We start from the raw sequence: 22,768 nt of genomic DNA on the forward strand, positions 1-22,768 counted from the left end.
GCACCCTCTCTTAGTTAATCCCACTGCCTTCCCAGGGGGCAGTACTGACCACTTGGGGAAGCACTAACGTAGTGTTTTAAAGGTCCAAACCAATTCTTTAAATCCACACTTGAAACTAATAGGCAGCCTGTGGGATTCATATTGAATTTATGTATTAAATTTGTATACCACCCTTCATCCATATATCACAAAATAAATTACAATATAAAAAATGCAAAATGCATAATAAAAATAAGAACAAGAACAAACCAATACCCCCCCCATAATAATAATAACAACAGCATTGTATGCCAATCAGCAAAAGGTCTGGTTGAAGAAGAACATTTTTGCCTGGCACCTAAAGGTGTATGATGAAGGCACCAGGCAAGCCTCCCTGGGGGAGAGCATTCCACAAGTGGGGAGCCACTGCAGAAAAGACCCATTTTCGTGTTGCCACCCTCCAGACATCTCATAGAGGAGGCACACGACGAAGGGCCTCAGATGATGCATTCAGAGTCCAGTACGGTTTATTTGTGGAGAGGCGGTCCTTGAGGTATTGCAGTCCTGGGCCATTTAAGGTTTTAAAAGTCAAAATGAGCACTTTGGATTGGACCCAGAAGCTCGTTGGCAGTCAGTGTAATTGGGCTAGCACCAGTGCAATATGCTCAAATGGTTTTGGCCACCAAAATCTGCACCAGTTGGTTTCCGAACCATCTTCAGAGGCAGCCCTAACATATAACATGTTGCAGTGATCTAACCTAGAGGCTACCAGAGCACACACAACAGAAGTTGGACTATCCCTGTGCAGATAGGGGTGCAGCTGGGCCACCAGCTGAAGCTGATGGAAGACTGTATTATGTACTCCATTCAATAGGCAACAGACAAAAGAGTGTTTTGATCTGTTGAAATTTCTGAACTGTTTTTAAAGGTAGCCCACGCAGAGGGTGTTTCAGTGGCTTAATCTTAGGAACTGAAGAAGGCTTAGTAGACAGCATGCGCCTTTGCCCTCATGCAAACCCCTCAAGAAATGTAAATGGATGTCATTTGTTTGTGTGCATTTTCAGTTGCTCTGTTTTGCACACACGCACATGCAAATATGACCTACTTACCCACTGCAGTGACCTGGGATCCGCTGTCCATAATATGCTGTGAAGGAAGCCGTACCTAATGTTACCTCTGGCACCCATCTCATTTTGCCTGTGTCCCTCAGTCGCCCTCTGCCACCAGCCCCCCTCCCTTTCCATCCCTCCTTTGACCTGGGAACACCTGGCTCTTCTACTCCCTTCCAACTATCTGCCTGCCATTGGAGTTTATGCCGTGTTTAGGATTTGCAGTCATGTTGTTCCCCCGATGCTGCTCTCAGCCAATTTCACAGCACTCTGGGCTGCTGAGACCTCCAGCTCTTCTTTGCATGCAGATTATGCATACCCATTGCCAAAGGGAAGGAGGACAAGAGGAGAGTGGGCAGGATTAGTGCCTGTGGATGATGCTTCTTCTCTGGCCATGTAGATCCTGAACTACTGTGGCCGCACTGGGGGGCAGGAAATGATGGGCAGGGGGAAGAACTGGCCTGTTGTCTATTCAGTTCAGCACCGTATCGAGTGGAAAATGCAAAGAGTTGTCAGAATTTTATCTCTGGGTATATAAACTATGGAAAAGTACAGCCCTTTCCAAACAATTGGAAGGCAGCCATAATTCAACATGGGACAAAATAGCCTCTGTGGGTGTTCATGCATTTTTTTGGGTCTGTGGTTTTCCCCTATATTTTCTGGTATGTATCTGGACATAAGGGCCCAGTTGGCTCTGGCTGACTGGCTTGCACCTGTGTTGTACTGAATTTTGTCGCAGTGATGATGCCATTTAGATGTGGGGAACCTATTTTGCCTGATGGGTCCCAACCCCTGTGGGTCAACGTTGATAGGTGTGCGGGACAAGCCATTATCAAGCACTTGATGTCATTGTGTAAACAGATGATGGATAGGTCAAAGTCCTCTGTGTGCCACTTCCCAAGCACCCAACAGACAGCTTGTTGTCGGGGGCTTGAAACCACAGTGCAGAAGGCTTTGCCATGCAGAACTCATGCCGCCGTTTCAGCAAAGCTGAACCCACTGCCTCCCCGGTGATGAGTGGTGAGCTCAGCCCTGCTTTCTGCAGGGACTGGCTGTGTGATTGAGATCCCCTTAGTTGCTGTTTTTTTGTGTATTTTTGCACACGCCTTTGGCTTATTTTATTTATTATATTTGCATCACTCTCTTCCTCTTGAGGAGTTCAGATCAATATTTTTAGACTCACATGCATTTAAAACTCACAGGCCTGCAGGGTAGGTTGGCTGGAGAGTTACTGACTTGCCAGTAGTAGTGATGTCCACTGCATGGGGCTGAGCTGCTATGTGTGTCTGCGTTTCCCTAGTCTGAGCTCTCCAGTCTCACCACTGCACCTTACTTGACAGTCACATCATAATGACTGCTTCTGTAGGTGGTCTGCTTGTGTGATATGCACATCAGTTTGTACAAATATGCCTATACAAGTGTTTCCATCTGTGGGGTAGTGTTTTAGCATGAAATGTAACCAATGTAAATCTATCATTGCATGAAAACATGGCAAGGTTAACATCAGGATTGTGATACATGTTTCCAGTGTTTTTTTTCTGGGGGGATGCAGGGGTAGGTATATCCCTAAACATTTTGTGAATCTAACTTTGGCCTCATTGGGGGGCAGTATTTTAATATGAGTAGGAAAATGAGAGCACCCCTAAACATTTTTTAAAATAAAAAAGCACTACATGTTTCTTAGGATATTCATATGAAGTTTGTGATGGTGATGTAAGAAGATAACAAGGGAAATATCTCTTTGTGTGTGTGTGTGTGTGTGTGTGTGTGTGTGTGAGAGAGAGAGAGAGAGAGAGAGAGAGAGAGAGAGAGAGAGAGAGGAACATTTAGGTTTTGCACTGTGTATATAAAAAGATGTTAGCAGTCTAGGGATATGTCTAGGGATGGATCCTTAATATAAAATGTGCAATGTGTTCTAGTGTATGTTGTTTTATTATGTTACGGGGATGCATTTTGCCAACCAATACTGTACATTTACACAGACACACACAGGTATCATTCACATGTGTTCAACACTTACCTTTTTAGTGCTCCACTACTCACACACTTAGGGACACGGGTGGCGCTGTGGGTTAAACCACAGAGCCTAGGACTTGCCGATCAGAAGGTCGGCAGTTCGAATCCCCGTGACGGGGTGAGCTCCTGTTGTTCGGTCCCAGCTTCTGCCAACCTAGCAGTTCGAAAGCACGTCAAAGTGCAAGTAGATAAATAGTTACTGCTCTGGCGGGAAGGTAAACGGCGTTTCCGTGTGCTGCTCTGGTTCACCAGAAGCGGCTTAGTCATGCTGGCTACATGACCCGGAAGCTGTCTGCAGACAAACGCCGGCTCCCTTGGCCAATAAAGCGAGATGAGCGCCGCAACCCCAGAGTCGGTCACGACTGGACCTAATGGTCAGGGGTCCCTTTACCTTTACCTTACTCACACACTTGAATCCTGGCAGTTGAACATGGCTATGCACACAGCATGCCTCTAAAGCACATGGGGTGCTGGTGATGTTCTTTAAAACTACGGTGTGTCCACAGCCAGAGTGAACTGCGAACTTTTGCCAACTGAAAACCATGCGAGAGACTAAGGGGACATTGAGATGATACAAAAGCCCCATCTGTGGCAGTGGACCTGAGATGACTGTGGTCACACCCACAGCATCCATTTAAAGCACACTGCTTTCCCCAAAGACTCCTGGGAATTGTAGTTTGTTAAGGGTGCCGGGATTTGCAGCTTTGTGAGGGGGAAACCATAGTTTCCAGAATTCTTCTGGGTGGGAGCCATGTAATTTAAATGTGTTTATAATGTAAGGTGTGGATGTGGCCATATACATGCCATTGCTTGCTGCTTAGTCTGAACATGCATGTATGAAGTGGTCCATGCTCTGCAGGGGTGGGCAATCTTTCCATTGAAAGCTGATTTCCTTCAAGGGTAATCTGTTCTGTTGTGGGTGCAGGGCTGCATGCTGGCAATTGATAGGGCCAGAGCCAAAAGTGGGTGGGGCCATTAAAAAAAAGCTTCTCTCTGCCACCCCATTATCTCTGCCTGTCATCTTCTTCCTCCCTGCCCATTGGCTGCCAGGAAGGGAGAAATCCCTACCATCAGAGGTTCTGAACCGATTGCAGAGATCAGTTTTGAAATTAGGCCAAGGGCTGCAGGAAATTAGGCTGAGAGCTGTGCATGTGTCCCTAGAGCTGCAAGGTGCTCGCCCTTGTTCTACAGCATAGTAATATTAACTAGAAATGTCACGGGAGGCTGGCAGGGAAAGTATCCTGCAAAGGGAAGCAGGCAGAATGGAGGAGGTGAGTGAAGGTACAATTCTGCAGCATGGGTGACCTCAAAAACAAATTGTTGTAGCGTTCCATTTCTACCTCTTAAAAAGGCCTCACCGTCTCAGAGGCTGTCCCACGGCTTAGGCACATAAGTGAAACTGCGTCCTCCATCCAAACTCCAGCTGGTTGAGATGCTCTGTGGTGAATGCATTAAAAAAGCTCCATGGTCACTGCAAGGCGCACGTTTTGTACGAGTGAGGGTCAATTCCAAGGCAATGGGGATCCACAAGGAGGCTGCTGGCAAGGGGTTCTGTGCGACAGCACTTCTCGATGTCGGCAACAATGTTGGAAAGCCCCATTCCATGTGGTTGGACAGAACTGCTCGGAGACATGATTAAACTGAACCACACTGAAAGCAACTCTCAGATGTTACAGCCATTGTAATGAGCCCCATCAGGTGGCAGCAGTTTTGGTCAGCCTCCATGCATGGGCATCTGCTCACAAAGTACATCAGAGGATGCATTGCTGGAAGGAAGTTGCTGGTTGAACTTCATGTCTGTGTGGTGGATGTGTTTCTGTGGGGGGTACTGTGCGTGTTGCCAGGGCTAGGAATTCCCCCGGCGCCTCTTGCAAATGGCACGGGTCCAATTGCGACCATGTGGAGATCTCTTGGATGCTAGGTTGGCAACAGATGTCTCCATCTGGCTGACCTCTCCCATTTCTTAAGCAGGTAAGCAGAAGAGCTTATTTATTGCATTTGTATCACACTTTCTTCAAGAGGTACATGGCTCAGTTAATTCCTACAATAACCCTGTGAGTTATGGTAGCTTCATGACAGCGAGCTTCATGACAGAGTGGGGATTTGAACCCTGGTTTCCCAGGTCCTAGTCCCAGGTCCTAGTCCAACACTCTAACCACTACACCACCTTGGCTTCCTAGAGTCCTTCTCTTAATGGGGCAGCTATATAAATCAAGTAGGTAAATAAATATGGGGAAAGCAAAATGTCGCTTAGAAAAGGATCTGAAATACTTTCCTTGAAGCCTGAATTTATTCCATTCTGGATGGTTTTATTTGGTGTTTTAATATGGTGTTAACTTCTTAAAAGTTTTAAAAACAATATAAACTGGTATAGAAATGAAATCAATAATAATAACAACAACAAATCTCACTGGGGAAAAATGGCACCTAGGCATTCCGTTGTGGCCACAGTAACCTAGGTTTAAGGTGCTGTTTGGTGATTAGATTATATATCTGAGTTTCTAATACTGTGTGTTGCCCACTGTACCCACATACATGTGTGTTGCACAAGAGGGCCCTGCACTCACCCCTTGATCTGCTTTCCCCTGCCAGAATACAAATAATTTTTGTCCATGTAATGTTTGGCATATCAAGAGACAGCTGCACATTCACCACAATGCAGTTTGAAGCTTACTTTTCAGGGCTGTTTCTCTCACCCCTTTTAGGATTATGGGAGCCACTGCAGAACTTCCCTTCCCTTTGCCACTCAGTAGCATGGGGCACCTGTGTGGGTCATGTGAGAAGCATCCAAGCTGCATCACCTAAACACACATACACCCACACATCCACCCACCCCCACCCACCCAGTTCCTGGGAGGGATGGGGGTGGCATAGGAAGGAGCAGCGGGATGGAGGCTATAGCGCTTGACTATGGACTTCTGATATTACCAAGTGGCATGTGAAGGAGCTGCGGTTCCGCGTTGCTAAAGGTGACGTTAGAAAGAGTCCTAGGAGGACTTCTATCTTGTCATCAAGAACCACCGGCCTCCTGTGGCAGGTTCAAAGTACATTCCCCATGTTCAACAAGCACAACGTAGCATGGGATTGACCCTGCAGTACTGCAAAAGGCATCAGTTACACTGGTGACCACCCACACTCCTTGGCTGTATGTGCTCCTTGAGGTTTGCTTTGCCCATGGGCTTGGTATCTGATGTGAAACTAAACCTGCAGATTTTAAGTGCTTGCTTCCGCAGCCTGAGAAGTGACTGGGGGAAAATTCACCAAAGCTGAGCAAGAGTGCCTTGAAGGGTGGGAATGCTTAATGTGGGGAGCGGAGAGTAACTCTTCCAGGGCAAGCCCCACAAAAATGTGCATGCCTTGAGCATTGGGCCCTTGGTCAGGTGTTGAGTTGTGGGATAGGACTCTGCTTCACTCTGGGCTTGGCTTGCTGCTTCCCTCGGTCCGTCTGCCTCCTTTCCTGTGTACATTCACTTGTCTCTTTCCATGATCTCTGACATGCCCCGCTAGGTTGCATCCTGTACTGCCCATGGACTAAGCAGCTGTGCGCTGCTCTCTCTCATTCTCTCACATACATGCACTCAAACGCACTCACTATTCATTTGTGGCATATCCTGTTGCCATTGGAAACCTAAGAAAGAAGTGAATATTCCCTCCAACTCTCAGGCTTTTCCCCCTCTCTCTCTCCACCTCCCCCCCCCGCTTTCCTCCTCTCCTTGCAGAAGACGAAGAGCTTAGCAATGAATCCGTTGAAGCTCCGATCCATCAAAGCGCCAGATCGACGAGTCACGGACCGTTCCTAAATGTGATTAAATATCCTTTTCTTCCAAAGCTCAGAGGGAACACGGATTTACCTGACCCGGCTTCTTTGCAATTTGGCTTTCAAAGCACAGCATCTTGAGGTAAGAGAACCTTCTCATCCGGTCCCATTCTTCCTTCTCCTCCTCCGCGCAGAGGTGCACTGGAGGGAGGTCTTGCTCAACCTGTGCTTTGCTCGATAACAATTGCCTAGTTGAGGAACTGCTTCCCAGCCTCCCCCAGCCGCCCAGCGTGGAGCTAGCTGCTTGGAAATCGGGATGTGGGAGGGAACCCGATACAGCGCTAGCTGCCTGCGATCCAGAGCTTTTCTTCTTCCTCCCCACCCCCCCCAAAACATGCCTCTTTCTTGCCTTCTCCATTTCTTCACTCCTCACCCCCGCAGTGCACACACACACACCTTTCCCCTTCTTTCTTTGTAAGAGGAGCAGCATTGTTTATGTCTGACAGGCAAAGTGACGGCATGCAAGCTCAGAGCTGAGCTGCTTGCATTCTGAGGGGTGCAGCCGGCTGCAGAAAGTACCCTTCACGCAGCACTTGCTTAAAGGGCCTTGACATTGCAGGAAGTGCTTGTCCCATCAAGGCATCTGCAGGTGCTATCCCCCCCCCTTTAATCATAAGCTTGAACACGTGCTTGGGATCATCTGATGCTGGAGAGTGCTCTTCCTTCAGTTCCCATCACTCCAGCATGAACCTGAGTTGGGTTGAGCATCTGTGCGTGCAGGTCTCGCTCATGTTTCTTCTCCCAATGCGCAGCTTAGCAGGGGAGGTGATAACAAAGAGAAGCACTGGCCATCTTGCAGCTGCTAGGCCCAGAGGGTGCAAGTTTCTGTAGTCAGATCTAATCATCAGGACGTGCTTTAGCTCTCAGGTTAATATGGGGTTGGGATTTGCTGGGACATGCTTGGAGACAAGGGATGCTTGGAGAATTTCTGCCATAGCAGTGCTTTTTCCATAATGGAGTATTTCACTGCCATGTTGGGAGGTGATACTGTCCGCTGGCCATTTCGGTATGGAGGAAAGTCAGGAACTACCACTTTATGTGAGTCCTGGCTCAGTGGCACAACCTGGGTTTTGCATGCTGAAGGTCCAAGTTCAATCCCTGGCTGTCTCTAAGTAGTTAGGTTGGAGGTGTGTCTGCTTGAGATCCCAGGGAGCCAATGCCAATATGAGTAAATAATTCTGGGCTAGATAGACAAATAGTCTGGCCTGGCATAAGAGAGTGCCCAGTTTGCTTCCTATGAATTTTGGGTGTTTGCTAGTTCCTCTAAAAGTATACCTCTCTCAGAGGGAACATGGAGTTCTTGGGACAATGTAATCCATGGGCTATAGATAAAGATGTCTGTGCAGAATGCTAGCACATGGTGACCCCAACAACTGATTTTTCAGGATTTGTGCATTTTAAACCTTAAAAGGTTTTTATTAGGGGTGGTAACATGATAAGATCTCTCACGCTTTGAAAGAATTGGGCATTTGCATGCATAGTGAAGCAGTCATATGAGCATGCGAAGCTGCCTTATATTGAGTCAAACTATTGGTCTATTTAGCCCACGCTGACAAATTGAGAAATTGAAACAACTACAAAGCACAGCCCCTTCCCTACCTCCCCCCACTCCAAATTAGCCTTGCTAGCTGAGTTCCTGAGGCCCACTAAGCTCAGACCTGGCTCAGGTGCTCTTAACAAGGTGTGGGCACCCATCCAAGCTATGCATGATTTAGACCCGGGAGAATACCTGACCACAGTTTCCTTTTTGAAATGACTCTATACGTAAAGGAACATTTCCTCCACATAAGAGGACATCCCTCTATTGCTTATTCACAGTGCAAATTGTTCTCTAAGCTACTGAAGACAGCTTTGCTGCAACTTGCAATCTGCCATTGTCTGAAAGTCCCAGCCCACACTCTTAAGTAGCTGGACTTCAATGAAAAATTCACCAGTGTCCTGAAGAATTGCCCATTTAATATGTTCAGTTGTAGTAATTGCTTGCAATATTTTTTTTCTTCCTGGGCAAATCACTGTGACTAATGCTCAGAGGAGGCCTGTGGGACTTTATAATTGACAAATAAAGGCATTCTTGATAGTTGGAGGCTGCATCTGGGTTTTAGCAGTAGGGCTCTGCACAGATCCTCTCGATTCTTAACTCTCTTCACAAGAGGACCCTTCTGATAACAGAACCTTTATCCTGCTTCCTGAGGTGCGTTCTCCCAGCGGGTGGTAAGTACCTGGAAACGCTGATCTTGGAACAGTATCATACATGCAATGCCGGTGGAGGGTGGCTGTTTTTATTATGGTGTTATAGGAAACCCCATGGTGCGAGGGATTGCTGTTTTTATTCTTCATAACTTCCCCTGTCAAGTTGTGAAAGCGATCTGTGACTTGAGCTGAATGACTAAGTCTGCGTATAGACAACCACATTTTCCTCCCCTGCCTCTATTGCTTCCCTTGTGTTGAATATTCAAATGTAAGCTCCTTGAGGGCAGAGACTGCCTTCTTGTTCCTCTGTAAATCATGATGCATGTGAATGTATAATAACAATAATTTGACAGATTGCAGCAGAACATGACACAGTCCTTGTAGGCCTTGTTCATGCTAGGCTTGCCTCAGAGCAGCAGGCCTCTTCTTGCGTGCATAGTCATCCAGTTGAATAACAACAACAACAACAACAACAACAACAACAACAATTTATTTATGTTTTTATTTATTTATACCCCGCCCATCTGACTGGGTTTCCCGAGCCACTCTGGGCAGCTCCCAACAGAATATTAAAAATATGATAAAAGATCAAACAAAAAACTTCCCTTTAGATGTCTTCTAAAAGTGAGATAGTTGTTTATTTCCTTGACATCTGATGGTAGGGCGTTCCACAGGGTGGGCGCCACTACCAAGAAGGCCCTCTGCCTGGTTCCCTGTAACCTCACTTCTCGCAGTGAGGGAATTGCCATAAAGCCCTCGGAGCTGGACCTCAGCGTCTGGGCAGAATGATAGGGGTGGAGATGCTCCTTCAGGTATACTAGGGCTTAAATATCTCTGGTCAACGAGCAGTTCTCTTCACACATCTGCTTCAGTCCACAGGAACCACACTTTTTAACACGTCTACTCAGCCTGTGGTGAGGTAGCATCAATGCCCAAAGCTTCATTCCACCGGGATTGGCTTTTTGGCATGTGACTGCAAACTCATGACCATTTTCTAAAAGCCAGCCTAGGAGTCCTGTACTATTTATTTATTAATTTATTTAGTATAGCACCTTCATCTAAAGTTCACAAGATAGCAGCAACTGGCAGAGAATGGAGGAGAGCCTAAGGTGTCCCATCCTGAGGTCTTAGGTTGGCCAGATACAAAAGAGGTCACAGCTCTTGCACCTCTAAAGGTTGTGCAGAAGAAGGAATTTCAACAGACGTGGCTCATTGTGCTGAAATCCCCTCTTTAAAGCAACCGTTAAAAGTGCAGGAGCCCAAGCCCTCATTTTGCATCCAGCTACCCCTCTTAGAGGTCTTGTCATGTCACCTTCAACAAGGCCACTGGCTTTGTATGCAGCCATTGAACTGTACAAATCAACAGGTGTGCACTCTTTCACACCAGCACTTGTACATGCATGGAGATAGCTCATAGCTGCGTTTGGTGTAACATCTGAGCAAGCCAAGAAGTGTTTGTGCTTTTCAGCAGGAGGAAGGGGGAAAGAGAAGAGGTAGGTTGCTCAGCCTGTTGCCCGGTGCGAAGTTTGACACTGGCCCTCTGCCTCACCTAGCTGCCAAATACTGTGGAATGCATTTGGGTTGCCAGGGTGTAATCTGGTGATGGGTGCCATATTGAAGTCTCAAGAGTGGTGGGTTTTCCTCCACTTGGTTCCCCTCAGTCCTACAAAATGTCTCCCCACATCTAGAACCCTGCATCATCCCTATAGCAAGTGAGGTGGATGAAATATCAGGGGGGTGGGACTGAAGACCCCTGGTTGCTCAATCTGGAAACGAAGCTTCAGATTCAATGTATCTGAGGGAGTGACATGGAGTTTCCTAATCTTTCCTTGGAAGTGATGTTTGCTGGGAAGCCTCCCATCCAGGCAGCTTGGCAGACCAGGCTGCTCAGCAACAGAACTGTCTCAACTGCCTTTGGCCCGTTTCATGTTCTGTTCTTTGTTGCTGGCAAGGTGGAAGTTCACATCTCTCTGTGCTCTTTCTCCCCGCTCTTCACCATTTCCTCCCACGCCAAGGTTAGGCAAACATCAGGCAGGAGTTGGAATCCCTGCCGTAGGTATGCAAGGCCTTAATTCGGCCTGTGAAGATGTGCACTCACCTTTTACCTGAGCCAATGCAGGGGGCACTGCCTTGCCTATAATGCTCAGCAACTGTTCTCTGCCAAAGGGACTTTTTCTTGAATGGGGAGTTGTGGCTTGGCCTGAGCTGCTGCTCTTTCATACCTCAAAAGCACATTTTGCCTCCCCGTTGCTAGTAAATGAGCCCTGAGTCACCATTCACTCTGCTGCTTCTGTTTATAACTGTGCTCCTCTTACTCACTTCTTTCTTCCTTCACTTTGGTGGTTAGTCATAGGCACACACACAACACACTCACTCCCCTGAGTTGCTGCTCTCCGTTTTCAATGTTTATATAATGTGGAATAGATTTCCCACCCCTTTTTATCTAGAAGACCTTACCCCCCTCTTTCTATATACAGTCATCCCTCGGGTTACAGCTGCTTCAGGTTGTGTTTTTTCAGGTTACGGACCGCCGAAACCCGGAAGTATTGGAACTGGTTACTTCTGGGTTTCGGTGGTCACGCATGCGCAGAAGTTCTGAATCACAACCCACGCGTGCGCAGACGCACAGACGCAGGTTGTGAACGTGTATCCCACACGGATCACGTTCGCAACCCAAGTGTCCACTGTACCTTATTCCAGTCGAGATAATAAATTCTAGTATCATTTCAAAAACTGTATCTCTGGATCTCTCTTTTTTTTCAAATCATGGCTTTGTTCCGTTTCATGAGACTTCCTCAGCCCTGCAGGACACTTTCTGCATTCTGTGTGTGGTGTGCTGGAGTCTGGACTCCTTGGTCACTATTTCTCAGACTTCTTGAACTCTGCCATCTATGTCTATGTGATCCTGGCGCTTATCTGGCCTCCCGAGGGCAGTGCAACTGGAGTTACAGGACCTTGGAGAGCTCCACAAACGGTCCAAACAAAGCCTTGTCTGCCTCTCAGCCCGACTACATCCTCTCAGGCTCTGCCTTTTTCATGGAGAGTGATGAATTTAAAGGGCCAGTCTCCTGGCCTAGAGTCTGGAATCCTCTCCTTGCTGACTAAGCTGCAAATCCAGTGATAGGAACCTAGGAAGCTGCCTTATACTTAGCCAGACCATTGGTCCATTGAGCTCAGACTTGTCCACACTGGATGGCAAAGCTCTCCAGAGTTTCAGGTAGGGGTCCACCCCAGTTCTACCTGGAGATTTCAGGGATGAACCTGGAGCATCTGCATGCAAACCAGATATTCTGTCATTGAATTATTGACCCCTGGAGCATGGAGTGTCTGCACTAGTTACTTGTGGATCTTAGGTTTAGGCATTGTGGTCTCTGGGGATCACTGTTTGGGGTCCTTTGGTACACAGACTCTAGGCCCTGTGTAAAGATGCCAATCATGCTCTGGGTCTAGGTCTTCCTTTGCCCTTGCTACAAAAGCTGTTTGAGCAGGCTAGAGTTAGTAGTGGGATGACGGTGCACAGCACAGGCAACAGTGGCGCTACGATGCCACTTTCCATTGTCTGAGAACTCTTCTGTTTTCAGTCTCAGATTCTATATATTTTATTTCAGAGACTGCTTGGGGAAAAAACCAATGTCATTATCTTCCCATTCTGTCAGTGACATAAAGAAAAGCTTGGGACAAGAGTTGGCCCAACACTCTGACTCTGTCCAGTAAATATGGATAGAGATGTGGCTCAAGCCGAGTTCTTAAAACAAATTCTTTGTATTGAGTCCTAACACATACTTTAAGAATCAGCATTGCTATCTACTATTAATACATGGATATGATGCATTTGCCAATTTTGGAAACCCTATCAAAACTTGCAACTATAGGTTTATTTTCCTATATACCCGAATGGGAAGGGGGAAGGGAACATCTGGCAAAATTTATCATATACTGTGGTACCTCGGGTTACATACGCTTCAGGTTACAGACTCCGCTAACCCAGAAATATTACCTCGGGTTAAGAACTTTGCTTCAGGATGAGAGCAGAAATCGTGCTCCGGCGGTGCGGCAGCAGCAGGAGGCCCCATTAGCTAAAGTGGTGCTTCAGGTTAAGAACAGTTTCAGGTTAAGAACAGACCTCCAGAAAAAATTAAGTACTTAACTTGAGGTACCACTGTATTGCACTTAGGACTTGATATGATTGGCTGCAGAGTAGTATTCCACTAGACTTGCCAATTAAAAGTTACCTAGTAGTTTTGGATCCTTGCTTGTGAACATATATTATTTACCAGTTATTTTTACCATGGAAACTTAACTTTCTGAGCCATCAAAACTACTGACCTACATATTTTGTCTCCATCCTGAGTAACATCTGTTTCTTTATACTTTTATAAATACACCACAATGAAGAGAGAATAGGAATATGAAAATACTAAATGCATAGAGCCATAGATACGGAAATCATTTATCTGATTCAGTAAAAGTCTCTGATTAGCTGTAAATCAGTACATGTAAATTGTATTATCATCCAGTGTGGGTGAATTTTTATTGTTATTTTAAAAAGATAACCATGGTAACAGAAGAAGAGCGGGTGAAAATTTATGACTTCAATGGAAGGTTTCCTAGTCAGTGATTTAAATCAAGATTTCAATTAAAGTCATGGTTGCAGGCCCTGTTACTGTTGGGACTAAGCATTTCAGACAATGCAAAGCTTTAAAAACCTTGCAGTTTTTAAATGGCAAAATTGATTGGAAATTTACATTCTAATAGTTGGGGTGCAGTGGGGAATTTTGATCTGCCTTCATATTTTGTGCAAACCAGCAGTGCAGGTTTTGAGAGACAGCTTTTCCAGAATTTAGTAGAGAGGAGCGTTTTCTTTCTTTCTTTCTTTCTTTCTTTCTTTCTTTCTTTCTTTCTTTCTTTCTTGTATGAAAATATTAAAGAAAATATTAAAGCATACCACACTCCACCCCCTACCCCAAACTTGTGCAAACAGACAACCCTGACACCCCAATCCTGTACATGATCATTCAGCCCTGCTAGATTCAATGGATCTGACTGCCCATGTAAGCGTGCATATGATTACTGGCTAAATTTGACATGAAGACAATAAACCACATCCATTCCTCCTTGTTCTAAAGATGAGATTTGTGATGGTTGGTGTTGTTTTCTTCTTGATTATAGGTTGTTCGATTGCTCAAATTATAGCCCCAATTGTCTTTATGATGAGGAATAAAATAGAATACAAAAGGAGCAGGTGCACTTGCTATTGAGAATGCATAAGCTTTGCGAGAGATCTATGGGGAAAAAAGGGGTGGGGGGTGATATAGGATGTCGGAAGCCAAAATTTGTGGCCAACCCAAACACATACGGGAAATCGAAGTGCACGGAGACATAGGATGTATTTATCATATGGGAGCATTGCAAGGGACAGCCAGCCAGGTATGAATGTCCTAGAAGCAACAGCTGTCACAGCTGTGAGGTCACACCCACACTATATACATTTAAAGCACTTTATGCCACTTTGAAAGCCATGGAAAATCTTGACAGTTGTAGTTTGTTAAGGGTGCTGACCTCAGAGAGGTGCAGTTCCCATTATCCTTAACAAACTACACTTCCCAGAATTCTCCATGACTGTTAACGTGGTGTAATACCATTTTAAATGTATGGTGTGCGCATGGACCATGGTGGACTCAATACCACTCATAAAAGGAAGAGAGCACCAAGAACAGATGAAGCCTATGAGCTACACAGGCAGCTGAGGGTCCTCTTGGTGGTGAGGATCTTTGGAAAGATCACATGTGCAATGCTAGACACACAAAGAAAATACTGGGGTTTTTGACTCTGTTAGGCTGGATCTGCACTCAAAGCTTAACACGTTTTGTTTCATTTCACGTCTTGCTGCTCTGAAATAATCTTTCCCTCCAGGGGTTGGATTCTTAACAGTTTTATTGCTGGGCTGGGTGGGGGGAAAGCAGGAATAGGAGCATACTTCATAATGGATCCTGTCCACACTCATTGCCCTACCCATCTTTTACAGAATATAGGGAACAGGATGCATTACAAAACTGCTGGTGCTTGGAAGGGTCATCTTTCCTAATGTCTACAAGCGATGTTAGACCCTTAATCTCCCTTTTATTATTGCTTAAAACTGCATTTGTTACCTACTTCATGACAAATTTCAGAGGTGTAGTCATGCTAGTCTGTAGTGGCAAAATCAACAAAGGGTCTGGGGGCACTTTAATGGCTGACAAATTTATCATGGCTTGGGACAGGCCTGCTTCATTGGCTGCCAGCCTTCGTGTTGCTTTTAGGCTTAAAAACTAAAAAAAAATACAGACTATTGTGAAATGCTCAGACCAGACTTTCCCATCCTCGGTGCCGTCCAGTATGGCCAGTGGTCATGGATGGTGGGAGACTCCAGTAACATCCTGAGTGTCCCAGGTTAGAAAAGACTGGCTTAGATGATTAAAAGAACAGGAAGTAGACTTTCTGGGTGGATGGCTTGGACCAACTTAGATGACATCAAAAGAGGATTGAACAAATGGATGAATGTTAAGGCTATCAATGGCCGCTGGATGTGGTGGTACTTCTTCTGCATACCAGTTGCTGGAAAACATGGAGGAGGGAGGACAATGCCTTTGTGCTCAGGTCCTGCTTGCCAGTCCCTCTTCCCAGCAATTGGTTAGTCACTGTGAGAATGGGATGTTTGGACTAGTAGGGCCATTGGCCTGAGCTAGCAGGCTCTTCTTATCTGCTTCTGATTGCTTCTAAAGACTGCTAAAGAAAATGTAGGTAAAAGGTAAAGGTACCCCTGCCTGTACGGGCCAGTCTTGACAGACTCTAGGGTTGTGCTCTCATCTCACTCTATAGGCCAGGAGCCAGCGCTATCCGCAGACACTTCCGGGTCACGTGGCCAGCGTGACAAGCTGCATCTGGCGAGCCAGCGCAGCACACAGAACGCCGTTTACCTTCCCGCTAGTAAGCGGTCCCTATTTATCTACTTGCACCCGGGGGTGCTTTCGAACTGCTAGGTTGGCAGGCGCTGGGACCGAGCAACGGGAGCGCACCCCGCCGCGGGGATTCGAACCGCGACCTTTCGATCGGCAAGTCCTAGGCGCTGAGGCTTTTACCCACAGCGCCACCCGCGTGAAAATGTACAAATGCCTAAAAGCTGCTCATGAGTTTCTATCCATGGCTATTCATTCTGTCACAAAAACTGCATATTATAATTGAACATCTGGGGTGGGTGTGTGTGTGTGTGTGAGAGAGAGAGAGAGAGAGAGTGAGTGAGAGAGAGAGAGAGAGAGAGAGAGAGAGAGAGAGAGAGAGAGAGAGAGAGACTTGTCATTTTATGGGACATTAGCTTGCACACCCTTGTTGAGATATCCGAGCAGAAGACCTTTCTCCCTGCCAACCCACTGCCTTTCCTCATCAATAACAGTTGCCCATACAATCTCTCTCTAAAATATATATGAGATGTAATGTGGTACTCACACTGTACACCGGGTTAACGTTGAGGCTGCAACCCTCAGTCCCCACTGGGCATAGTAAGGGCTTACCTCCAACTTAAACAGACTGTGTGTGCTGTTAGTTAATTTAATAGGGTAGATTAATCACAGAATAAAAGGTGCCCATTCCCCAATTAAAGGCAACACCTTTAAAAATATTGCCCGTTTTAAATATAATTAACTAATAAAAACTGCACACAGCAGGTGCCATCTTCGAAGAGACGCACCACCTTCTTTTGCTCTCCTGTTTCAACAGCACACTTCCCTTCTTTTCTAAGGTGGGGCCTGCTGTGATACATGCAGGCATCATCTAAAAGGAAATGACTCTTTTCTTCTCCAGAACTACTATCAGTCTTCCTGTGCTAACAGCACTGAGTAGGTATGGAGATGGCATTTTTAAAGCTTGGGTTTCACTGGCAATTACCCAAGGTTAACCACAGTCAATGTGTTTTATCTGAGGATATAAAGAAACAAATTCACAATCAACTGAAGCTTGGGATGAATGTGATTAGAAATGGCGACCTGCAAAGACCCATCCCTTCCAAGCCAATCCCCACTCCACTGTCACCATCTCCCAATTGTCAGCTCCCCAAATTTCCACTCCTCTAGCTGTCATTCAGTGTTCCCTTAAATCCCTTCTCCCACTTCACATAACATTCCACACTGCAAATGATCTCCTCTCCACTCCTTTCTAGACACAAGCTTCAAACGGGGTTTATTACATCATTTTCTAATGAAGCAGATTTAAATAGATTTAACCAGTGAACATTCCAACCCTATATATGCATCTTCAGAATTGCATTCCGCTATTGTCCCTGGGGCTCAACCCCAGGTAACTGTATATAGCAGGGAACTGTCTGGTTTTGTTGGACCCAAGCTCTCATCGGCTCCAGCTAGCATAGTTGGTGGTCGAAGGGATGTGAGTTTAAATCCAACAACGTATGAAAGGTCACATATTCCTCACCCTGGTGTAGTGGACTGCAACTTCAACTTTATATGAATGATCAGCTACGGTATCTTTCACTGAGTGAGGGGTACACTTTCCCAGTGCCAGTTTATTGCACAACTAAAATGGGCTCTCTGCAATCCCTGCTGTGTCAGTTTTCCACATCAGGTCAACATGAGCTTCCTTGGGGAGCTGCCATGCAAATGTTGTTGTTGTTGTTTTGCTGTCAGAGTGCTTTTTAGAGTGAAAGTTCTCCTTCCCATGCAAGTAATTCTGCTTTCTCTTAATGCTTCACTAATGCTAGTCGTATCGAGCCATATCTCCATCCTTGCATAGCAGAAGAGGCAGGGATAACTCAGTGAATCATCTGGGAACATTTAATGCGATGGCACTGATGAAGCTAAAGACGTGCAAATGGAGCTACTGTCCAAGCGGGAAATGGCTGGGAGTCCTGCGTTTGTCACGCTGAGCTTTCCAAGGAAGGTTGGGATCTAAGTATCATGAATATTCTTGTTTCCAAGGGAGTAACTAGGTTGGCTTTTCTTTTTAATTGTTAGGAGCATTAGCGGTGGTAATTACATAGGCTCTGAAGGGGTTGGGGGGGGGGGAGAGAAGGGGAGGAAGGAGGAAAAGGCAGCTGTCCCAGCAGGTCTAAGGAAGCAGAACAGGAGGTGATGCTGTTTGGAGGTTTCCGTGAAGGGCAACAGTGGCCCTGTTTTTCCGATTGACTCTGGAGGGCCCTTCTGAGCAATTCTTCCTTGGAAAGGTCAGCAGAGTACAGAGGGCCAATTAAAGATTTTGGTTTGTTGAATCTCTGCCAGTGGCTTGGAAAATGCCTGCAATGAATTAAAGCAGCTGAATATCTTAACCGATAACAATAGGTAGCAATTATTTTCTCACTTCTTTACAATTTCTTGCAGCTTGTTTGCTTCTGCTCCCTCGTACCCACACCCCACACCCCTCCCACTCACGGCCTCATTTGCTCTGTCTCTTTATCTCTTTGTCTCTGCTTCCTCTCCCAACACCTCCCCCACCCCATTTCTCTCTGCCTTCATTACTCCTACACCCCCGTTGCCCACACATAAAGCCCCTTTTTCTCCTCACGGAGGAGAGAATGCAACATTTCACCCTATTTGCAGTGTGCTATGTCACACACTTCAGGGCTACACACCCAACACCCACACGCACGCCCCCCCCAACCTGTCTGTCTCACCTCGGTCCTTGGCATGGTAGCAAATGCCATCGCCCAGTTTACCATACAGCCTCTCTTGAAACACCCTGTGTTATCCTTGAATGAGAAGGGACATCTTATGGAAGAGAGCAAAGACTGGTACTCTGCTGCACCAGAGTGCAGGATGTCAGGGCCAGAGTCAGATGCAGGTCAACACAGAGAAGCAGAGCCAGTTGTCAGTGATGTGAACACTTAATTCAACAAAATGGCACACAATTCAGCAATGCTTCCCAACTGGAGAAAGAGTTATGCAAAGCGATGGTGAGGTAAAATGAGCAAAGAGAGATGCAAGCAGGGGAAAAAAGACAATTCATATTAGAAAAGTGAGTTATTTGTTCCAGATTGGGATTAAAGGTGGGGTTCTTCCAAAGCTAAAAAGGCTGCTTTGTAGCCACTCTCAAAGAAGCCCTCAGCATGGCAGCATGTAGGATTGTACCCAGATTGCGGACAGTTTGCCACTCTTACGGCCTTTTAGAAGTCTTGGAGTTGCTTGTTGAGCCTGAATCTAGGTGTGCAGTGAAGCAATTGGATGAACACGGAAGCACAGATTGAGGTTTGGGCACCATCCGCCTGCTCACCTATATCCCCCGATGTGTGAAATATCGCACAATTGCAGAAATAAATCTTTCAAATATAAAATGTTCACTGCCCATGAATGGTGATGCAGCAGCATCTACAGTTTTGTTCCTTGTACGTTGTTGCTTTGTCCATCCAGGATTCTGCATATTCCACAGCTTAAAACTGAAATAAAAAAAGATTCCATAAGAGGATAAGCTGTTATTTCATGGCCTTGTGAGCATCACGGTTGTGTACAAATCTGTTTAATTTGCATAGGTTTATTTTTAAACTGGTGCTTTTGCTCTGCTTGTAGAGAATCCCTGAACACACCCTTGTCTGCACGGGGCTTTTCTCTGTGATATGGGCTATTTTAGCAGTAGGTGGGTTGTTGAGACTGCCTGGCCTTTTTATGTTGGTGGATGGGGTGGAGGCAAAGCTGTAGCAAGGCTTGTAAATAACATGAATGGCAGGAGGAGGACAATGGCTCCTGCAAGCCAGGACTGAGGCAACTGTTCTCTTTCAAGACACTGTTTGTTTGCAAATAGAAAGGGAGCTTGTGGCTTTCCATTCTGGAAACAGAGTGAGGATTCAGTGGGAAGGCATGGGTGGGATTATGAGCTGTTTCTGCAGCCATGTAGCCTGCCAGGAGCACAAAGGGAAGCCTGGTACGGTTCCCCATCACCACCACTAAATGCTTGTTGGTGGAAATGAGCCGAGTTTGGAGCAGACGAGGGAGAAACGCGATGCTATCCATGGAGCCAGCTTCAGGACCCGAAGGAAGTCCACAAGGGAGGTGATATGACGCGATGGATGAGAAAGGGGTGAGAAATTGAAAGGAAGAGAGTTACAATGAAGCCGAGGGGAGTGTGAAACACCAAGTGCAAGGGAGGTGGAAGGGGAAAGGGGAGAAGAAAACCAGGCCAGTCTAATGCCAAGGAAGGGAGTGGATGAGAGTGGGTTGTTGAGAGATGTGGAATAGGGAGGAGATGAGAAGAAATGGGTGAGAGGTGATGGACAGAGAGAGGCAATATGCCTCTCAATCCCAGTTGCTGGGAATCACGTTGAGAGAGCTCTGTTGCTGCCAGGTCCTGTTTTTGGGCTTCGACTAGGCATCTGGTTGGTCACCGTGAGGATCCATGGCTAGATGGGCCTTTGTCTGATCTTCAGAGTGGTGTGTGTCTTCTGTTATTAACGAAATGCTTCACTTTAAATAGAAAAGATTGCAAGCTCTGTGTGGGAAGGAGACCACTGGTTTGCTTTGGAAAACACCATGCACATTGATGGTGAAAATACCCAATGAGAAAAGCACGTTCCTGGATTTTTATTCCGTGGTGGTTCCCATTGCCCTCTTTCCCTTGATAAGATTGATAGACAAACTACTTTTATTTCCATAGAGGTTGCTACACCTCCATGGTGACTGTGATGATCTTATCTGTACTTGCTCTTGATATCATCTTGTCATAAAGAGTTGGCAGGATCCAGACACTTGGTGAGGAGATGTTGCCTTGGATGTAGTGATACACAACTACCACTCTGTTTTCTGCCTTACTTGCTAATTCATTAAATTCATTCCTTCATTAAAAGGAAAGAAATCTCTACTATACAGCAATGAAGCCTAGCTGCTGAAACTATGCTGGTCAGCCACACAAAAGTGAAAAAGAAAGCAGATAAAAGCACTTTTACTGTGCAAAACTCACTTGTTGAGCATTGCAGACTTTCAAATCCTTTAAGGCTCTTCCTTAAACCTGGACATCTAGAGCCACCTGCCTCAGTATCATTGCATTAAAAAGCAGCTTTCATATTTTGAGGAATTTAAAAAGCAGCTTGCAGTGCAATATGTTTGTGCTATTTAAAACACACACACACACATGACAAATATCCCACTGTCCTGTAGATGTAGTCATGTACTTCTTTGGATCATTGCATTTTATGATTATTTCTGCTTTTTGTTTTGTGAGACAGTTCACACATTGTCAAAATCTTCCATAGTGTAGTTGCTCCTGGGGATGTGTTGGCACAGAGAACATAACATGTGACCTGGCCATTCATTCTCCTGAGGGGCTTCCCATGGTCCTGTGAGCATCTGTAAAAGGTGGTGCTGTGATGGCAGAAATTGCCACTGAGGAGCTCTGTCTGTATCCATGGAAGGCCCACATTATTGCTGGCTGTATTGTCCATGCATACGACCCAGAATGCATTGCATAGAGGGAGATTTTGGCAGTGTGACTTGGCTCTCGATCTCCTGACACCAGCAATAGTACAATGTGCTGTTTTTGGATGGTTTTTCATGTCTTGTTTTTTATATATTGTGGTGCACCGTTCTGATATTTTGAGATGGCAGTAGATAAACAAAAGACAATATGGTCAGTGAAATGGAAGCTGGAGACAGACAATATTTTTTCCTTTCCAGAGAGTTGAAGGTGATATAAGAGTCGTCATTACCTGTGGTTTACACGCTTGCTCCTTATAGGCCCCCCCCCCGGTTTCTGAAATGCTTTTAAAAATAAAAATATGAAAATCCTGTTCGATCAGCAGTGACGATGGAACCAGAAAGAGGACTGTGTACCTCCAGTGTCCACCTTAAACTCCCTGAAGTGTCTCTAACCTTGAGTGGAAAATATTCCCTTTCACCTGTTGACATTCCTTCCAGAAGAGAAGTCTTCTCCCCAAGCCGAAGACATAATAAATGAAGGCGAGAGAAAGCACAACATTGCCACAAAATCCGGACTCGCCACTGTCTGCTGCCTGGCGTCAACTGTCAACTCTGAGGTGGGGATGGATTTTTCACAATCTGCCTACACAGATGTTGCCAGCCTCTCTGCCTCGAGATAGCTCTGCTAATACACAGGGCTGTATTAATATACATCATAATAGCCTAAAGTGGATGAGTGATAATAATGATAATTGATGATACACGCAGAGCAGATCCTCTGAAATCCCAGCTTCATTACGTCCTCATAGAAGGGCAATCATGAGGTACTGGATGCATAATAGTGGCTTGTGTGCTGTAGATGACCAAGCTAGAGCTGCTCAGGCAGTGCCAGCCCAACTTCTCAAGCCCATTCTCTGGTTGCAAAGATGAGGAGGCAGGTTTGAGGGTGGAAAAATTCAGATGGCTTTCCCAAGACTTGCATGGTTTTTTTGCAGCCAGAGACAGTAGCACAGTCAGATACATGGTGCTTCTTTTTAGATTTCGCCTCCTTACATCCTTTAAGTAGTTTTTGCTCCCATGTTGCTGGGGATCCTCATCCGTCAGGGCCCAATTTGCCCCACACTGCATCTGACGAAGGAAGATAAAAGTTGAGGATTGTCACTGCTGTGAGTAAGAAATGCAGGAAAAAAATGGTTGCAAGCAAGCAAGCAAGCAAGCAAGCAAGCAAGCAAGCAAGCAAGGGTGGCGTTAAAGAAGCTTTTTGACTACTGCTG

At 45.9% G+C, this 22,768-nt stretch overlaps 1 protein-coding gene across 2 annotated transcripts in view; it reads left to right on the top strand.

Annotated features, from left to right (window-relative positions):
* Positions 1-22,768, top strand: part of ELFN2 (extracellular leucine rich repeat and fibronectin type III domain containing 2) — a 134,424-nt gene that overhangs the window by 40,517 nt on the left and 71,139 nt on the right. For both annotated transcript variants that reach the window (XM_053404779.1, XM_053404778.1), the window contains one exon: positions 6,824-7,003. The gene's annotated coding sequence lies outside the window, so the exon portion shown is untranslated. The remainder of the gene's footprint in view (positions 1-6,823; positions 7,004-22,768) is intronic.

The sequence above is a fragment of the Podarcis raffonei genome, chromosome 10 (genome assembly GCF_027172205.1).
Source record: "Podarcis raffonei isolate rPodRaf1 chromosome 10, rPodRaf1.pri, whole genome shotgun sequence".
NCBI lineage: Eukaryota > Metazoa > Chordata > Lepidosauria > Squamata > Lacertidae > Podarcis > Podarcis raffonei.